Consider the following 6,824-nt stretch of genomic DNA (forward strand, 5'->3'; position numbering starts at 1 on the left):
AAATAGAAGGCACAGAAAACTGAAGATCACAATTCCTGATAATTCCACTGGAGGAGTGGATGATAGTGCAGCAGCGCTTTCCTCCTATGTTGGCACAGTAGTTCGAGCTTATGCTCCATTTTATGTGCGCTCATGGCGAGATGTTCCGAATGAGATTAAGGAGCACATTCGAAGTCGTGTGCTAGTTAGTTTACTTTGAGAGTACATTTTTTTCACCTAGATTAGTATATCATATTTTTGACCTGATTCCCTTTTGAGGATGAATTCGACCTTGACTTTGGCCGTAGCGAGGATTTGAGAACTGTGAATGAGTTGATGGCTTGTAATACCCGAATCCTACTACGTAAGTCCTTACGTCATCTATTAATATTTTAAGTTAAATATTTTAAGATAAAGATTTTTATTATTTTATTGTTATTATTTTATTTTAGGATGGGTGTGCTTTTATTTTTTTAAAAATGGGTTAGTAAATAATTCAAGGGTGTGATTTTATGACCTTGCAATTTTTCCTTTCAACCCCTTTCATTTTATTTACCCAAGAAAGGGTCCAAACTCTTTAATCTCCACCGTCCAACTCATAGGATAAGTTGAGTTGAAATTATTGACTCTTCTACTCTCTAGCCGAAGCTTCCTCAAGAAGCTAATCAGATATTTTTCTCTTTTCACTAGTCGGCTTCTTCTACAAGCTACCTAGACTCTTCTTTCTTCTCCTACACGCTGGTTCCAAGGGACAAGAGAAACAAATCCTCTCCTTCTCCTTTACCCCATCGATGGCTTCCAAGGCAAGACAAGTGAATTCCCTTTCTCTTCTCCATTCACCCGTCGGTTCTAAGGCACAAAAGAGAGAAAATTCCCTCAAGTCCCCTCCCTTCACACGAGAGACTCTCGGTTTCCCTAGCCGTGCGATACCTCTCTTCTCCTCAAGCCGATCTCTCTCATTTCGTGAGCTTAAGATTTCCACTGTAAGCCTTCAAGAAAAATCGACCTGCTTTGGGTCTTTCGGATTTCTCTTCCTCTTCTCATCTGCTGTGTTTCAGTGGCTCGAAAAGGGAATCAAAGCAGGTGATGTTCCTTCCGTATTATTTTCCTTGCAATTGAGATTTTGCTAAGCAAATTGTGTCTTGTGATTTGGGGGGTTTTCGGATTTCTGTGTTAGCCGAGTAATTGTGATAGTTTCTAGACCAGTTTCTTGTTGCTTCTCTAATGTTTAATCTAGTGGGTAGTGACCGAATCCCTATTTTTCTAGGCTGACCAAGCACCTTGAGGTTGCTTTGCCGTGTGTTGTGCTCCCTTCTAGCCGTGTGTGTGAGTGTTCTGTTTTATGGTTCCAGCCGCGTGTGTGTGTGCTCTGCTTGAGGTTGTTTGCCGTGGGTCATGTTCTGTTTTGGTGTATTTCTTAGTTAACTTAGTTAACCTCAAGTGTTGATTAATTGGTATGTTGATGTATAGATATATGTATGTGGACAAGAAGCCGTGTGTGTGTGTTTAGGTTCTGTTTTAATGTTCCATCCGTGTGTTGCACAAAGCAAAATCTGTAGCCATCCTGGTGTTTATCAAGCCCAAGCCATGTTTTAATTTTATTAAAGTCATGTCTTTATGTGTTAAAATTATTAGAGTTAAAGTTTATAGTTTAGACATGTTTTCCTAAGATTTACGGCCTAAGTAAGCCACCAAGACTTTTAAATTAAATTAGTAAGCTTACTTTAGGAATTCGTAAATTGCCAAGAGTTGTATCTCTTTATTGGGACTGTTTTCAGAATATGTATATATATAAGGCTTTCTTGAGTTTTTACCACTCTTATATTGTTTAATTATATCGATAGGATTTTAGTTAAGTGAAGGATGTTTGAACCATTAAAATATTAGAACTTGCTAGCTGCCCATGTCTTGTAAAATTCTGAAATTTTGTTCCATCATGGAAGTCTAAACTAGCCCTTTTACCCCTTTTGCTCAACCTCACTCCTTGGCTAACCAAAGATAAACCTTAGTAGGAAAAACCCTTGAAGAACAAGTGAGAAAAACCAACCTCTTGCAAGCATTGTCTTTTGTTAGATTTATTTCCATATGAGCTTGCAAAGCTGTTAAAATGCTCTCTTTGATGAAAATTACAGATTTGTAGCACTTCCTTGTTCCCTTCCACTCTTGAATAAATTCTTACCATCCTATACATTTTAAATTATGATTCCTACCCATCTGTTGTATAGAAAATAGTAGCCTTTAAAGAGGGACAGCAAGCAAGCTTTATATTTTCATGGGTTTCTTAAATGTCGGAATGAGGATACTAAGAGTTAACTTAGTGCCATGTATGTAGCCAAATGGTTTAAGGAAGGCACTTAAATCCCAAAGTAGTGGGCACGTAAGAGTGTCGGATAGTAAGACTTTAAGTGAAATGAATATTAATATGTTTATTTCATTTCACTGAATAGGAATTCATTTCAAGATTCAACGAACTTATTTGTAAAGCATCGAGGTAAGTTGCTATGACCATGCTCCTTACACACAAAGCACTCTTATGAAAAGGTCTCTCTCACTCTCTCTCTCTCTCCTTCCAAATGTTTCTCTTATGAAAGAATAGATGCATGTATAGTATGTATAAGCATTTCTTGATAGCCCCTGTTAAGTACCCTATTAATTACCATTGTGTGTATATAAGGTAATGTATCATGAGATTTTATGCATGCTCTCTCTTAAATATTTATGCCTTATCTATATGTAGCATGACATGAATCATTCTTTTTAAAGAAATGCATACGCATTGGCACTAAATGAAGATAATGAAAACGTTAATTTTTCTAAAGAAAGGAAAGGAAAAGGAATGAAAGCATGAATGTATGAATGTACGTAACAGCCACATGTATGAAAAGGGTACCAAATGAATGGGCAGATTGCAATGCCGGGTAAGTAATACTGGTAGTGCACCCAGTGCTACCCCCTATGAAAAGGGATTCCCAACCTGCGGCTGCGGGTGGGATCCGGGTCCAAAAGACCGTTAACCCCAACACACGGGGCGTAATAGTGTGTACTGGGCCAAGAAAGTGAAATGAAAAGTAGAGTCATTTCTAAGAAATGTTATGCATGAAAGCAAATAAATGTTTATGTATGAAAGTCAAGTCATTCCTTAATTGTTTATGCATGAAAGTAAGGTTATGTCATAGAAATATTACGCATGAAAGTATAGCTATTCCTTAAACTGTTTATGCATGAAAGTCTTGTCAAGAACTTGAAATTGTCTATGTATGCATGTTTTCAAAAGAAAGATTATGTGATTAATAAGTTAATGGCATGGTGTACTACTTACTGAGTATTAGACTCACTTTGTGTTTATGTTTTAAACATCCAAGTATGAACGATGAGGCTGGGGAGCTAGGCACTGCTGAGGAGGGAGGGGCTGATGCTTAGAATTCCCTGTTGGTTCAATTTTAATGATAATGGTTATGACTTTATGTTTTTATGATGGGTCCCATGTTGGGATGTTTTGTTGGTTTGACTTTAATACAATATGTCCTTGGGTATGATGTAAGTACTATAGTGGGATGATGGTAATGGTGTAACTTCTATAGTGGGGTAACGGTAACCCCACATAAGAAGGTTAAATGCCTTTTTGTATGTGTTTTGGGGACAGAATCCTCTTTTTATTGGAACTAGCGATGTTTTAAATGAATGAGTGATGGACTCTGAGAGTCCTTTGGGTAATATGTTGAACAAATTGTCTATTAGGTGCTTGCTTTTAATTAGGAACGCAGTGTACATGCATGACATGTTCGTGCTTATCCCTTTTACCGTCGTAGAAAAAAAAAATACATGCTAATATTAATAAGGAAAGAACAGGTCTCAAGTTGCGATCCCGTCCTAGTAATGGGACAGGGTTGTGACATGGCTACACTATTCCAATGTCACAAAGGACGATGTCTTGACCACTTCAAGAAGTTTGAGAGGTTGGAAGAGGCTGTGCAGTCTCCTTTTCAGCAGATGAAGTTAGATGATTGGAGAAAGTGTTGTGATCTTTTCGCATCTCCAGATTATTAGGTATTTTACATTTATATCTTTTAATTATTTACATTCATATTCGTTCTATATATTATATGTATACATATTATAATTAACACTCTTTAATATATTTTGTAGCACTTAAGTTCTACAAATGCACAAAATAGATCCGCTCTGACTGTCCACCATCATGCCGGTTCAAGATCATTCCACCGTCTTGTTAAAAAAATGGTAGTTAAAAAATTTTAGATTTCATTTATTTTCCTGATATTCTTTTATTTAAATATTAACATTATATTTTGAAAATTGCTAATATCGCTTTGTTAGAAACGTGATGATCCTGAAAGCTTTTCCCTCATTCATGTCTATACTGCTGCTCACACTAATGAGCATAGTGAGTGGATGGATCTTGTCGCTGCAGATAATTATGTAAGTAGTGTTAATTTTGTTAAATAAATTATTTATGTAACATTTGAATACTTTAGTTTTTACTTCTATTTCTTTCAATACGTTACTAATTATTTACGATTATTACCTTTCAAATTACAGGAAAAAATGATGGAGATGCAGTCGACTTCTGGGGAATCCTCTCCTAGTGACATAGACATATTCAAGCAAGTGCTCGGGCCGCAGTCTAGTATGGCAAGAGGTTTGGGACGATCTATCAAGCATAGATGTTCATCCTCCTCAACCTCATCGACTTCACAAATTAATAATCTTATGGCAAATTTAGAAACTGCACAGTGTAAGAATGAGTATATGAGGTCGAGACAGCAAGAGTTAGAGTCTCTATTAGAATGACAGTCTCATTTAGAGACGTTTGCAGGACCAACAGAGAGACTAGGAGGAAAGAATACGCAGTGAAGTGCAAGAGCAAGTGCAACGGTAGATGATGGTGCAAATGGAGCGTGTTATGTCGTTGCAACAGAATCGCGGTGGGTGAGGAAAAAAAAAGAAATAAATTTGTCTTTTGTAGTGGTGGCTAGTTTTAATATCTAATTTTAAAATTTTATAAGACATTGTTAGTTTTTGATTGATGGTATGTAATATGATGAAACAAGTAATATGTTTTTAAATTTTATGAAATTAGTATATCTGATCTGTACGTTCGAATGTAAAGTAAAAATGTTCGAACGTTTGTTCACATTCGAACCAACGTTCGAACGTGAATACATATTGTGTATCGTAACATTCGAACGTAGGCCTCTATGTTCGAACGTTCTGACCCTCAAACGAACAAAACGTTCGAATGAGTCAACGATTAACATTCCAACAAACCTCCGAACGTACCACTTGCATTCGAACGCTCCTTCGTTTACATTCGAAATAACGTCCGAACGTTAATGCTTACGTTTGAACATTAGTCCGTTTACATCCTAACAGAATTTTGAACGTTTATTCTAATTAATGTTCGGACACATAAATGTTCGAACGTAAATATGATACGTTCGAACTATATTCAACGAACGTCAACTTCTCTCATTCGAATGCCAATCGGTCGGGTTACCGTTCGAACGTTTAATTTGACGTCCGAATGTGACTTTCTGTGACAGTTTTCAATCGTCACAAAAAATGTAACGTTCGAACGTTCTACCAAACGGAACACCTCTAACTGTCACTAAAAAATTTTTTTGTGACTATTGAACAATAAACCGTCACCAATTGTTTTCTGTGATGCACTTTAGGTAACGGTCATGGTGACGGTTACCAACCGTCACCAAATATCTTTAGTGATGGTTTCTCATTTTTTTGTGACAGTTTTTTCTATCACAAAAGACACATTCTGTTGTAGTGTATATGTATGTTGGTCCAAAATCCAAATTGCTTTGGACAACTGATCAGAGACGTCAACGAAAGTTTTAAATATATAACAAGATGGGTTGAATAATAGATTGATTTGCATGTAGTTTTTCTTGACATCAAAATGGTCCAAATACTATTAAATTGAACTTTCTACACCTATAATATATAATAAGATTGATCCACTGACCCTCACGTCAAATATTCTCTCTTTGTATATATAACTCTAGACATGCTCAAATCGCAAGATTACACCATGTCTCACATTTTGAAAGCTACTTGAAAAAAGAATATATCGCTGACCACACACATATTCTTGAACTAAGATATTATAATTTTATTAAAAACTCTAAAAATTTGTCACATGCATATCGTTGACCACCGTTAATTAAGGGGCCAGATTGAGTCGGTCAAAGTGTTGTAAAGAAATTCTTAACCGCTTATGAACAAATTGGCTAAGGTAGTTAGGAAACGATGATTTTAAGTAAAAATTAAATTATTAATTAATTAATGAAATGTATTTATAAAATATTACAAAACATTTACAGGTTATGAACAAATTGGCTCAGGTAGTAGATCAGGGACATATTATGTCTTAGGTAGTTGGAAACAATAATTTTAAGTAAAAATTAAATTATTAATTAATATATGAAGTGAATTTGTAAAATATTCCCTAAAATTTACAAGTTATGAACAAATTGGCCCAGATAGTAGAGGGACAAATTATGGCTCATCAGGTAGTTGAGAAACAATAATTTTAAGTAAAAATTAATTTATTAATTAATATATGAAGTGTATTTGTAAAATATTATTAAAATATATAATATTATATTATTATTTTGATTTTAAGATTGATAGTCCAATGTGGATTTACCTAGCCAAAGGTTAATACTATAGCCAAAACTTGAAGTTCTAGCCAAAATCTGGACTTGGCAATGGCAATTGCGAAATCCAAAATTTCACTAAAAGTTAAGGTTTTGGCTAAAGTTAAAACTATTGGAAAGATTAACCACATTGTGTAAGATGAAACAAGTATT

At 35.4% G+C, this 6,824-nt stretch overlaps 1 long non-coding RNA gene across 1 annotated transcript; it reads left to right on the top strand.

Moving 5' to 3' along the window:
• Nucleotides 1–633: 633 nt before the first annotated feature.
• Nucleotides 634–3,680, top strand: LOC121251802. Its single transcript, XR_005938121.1, has 2 exons — nt 634–1,062; nt 3,342–3,680. It is a non-coding gene; the product is annotated as an uncharacterized LOC121251802 (long non-coding RNA).
• The last annotated feature ends 3,144 nt before the right edge of the window (nt 3,681–6,824 follow it).

Source organism: Juglans microcarpa x Juglans regia, chromosome 2S (assembly GCF_004785595.1).
Source record: "Juglans microcarpa x Juglans regia isolate MS1-56 chromosome 2S, Jm3101_v1.0, whole genome shotgun sequence".
NCBI classification, from domain to species: domain Eukaryota; kingdom Viridiplantae; phylum Streptophyta; class Magnoliopsida; order Fagales; family Juglandaceae; genus Juglans; species Juglans microcarpa x Juglans regia.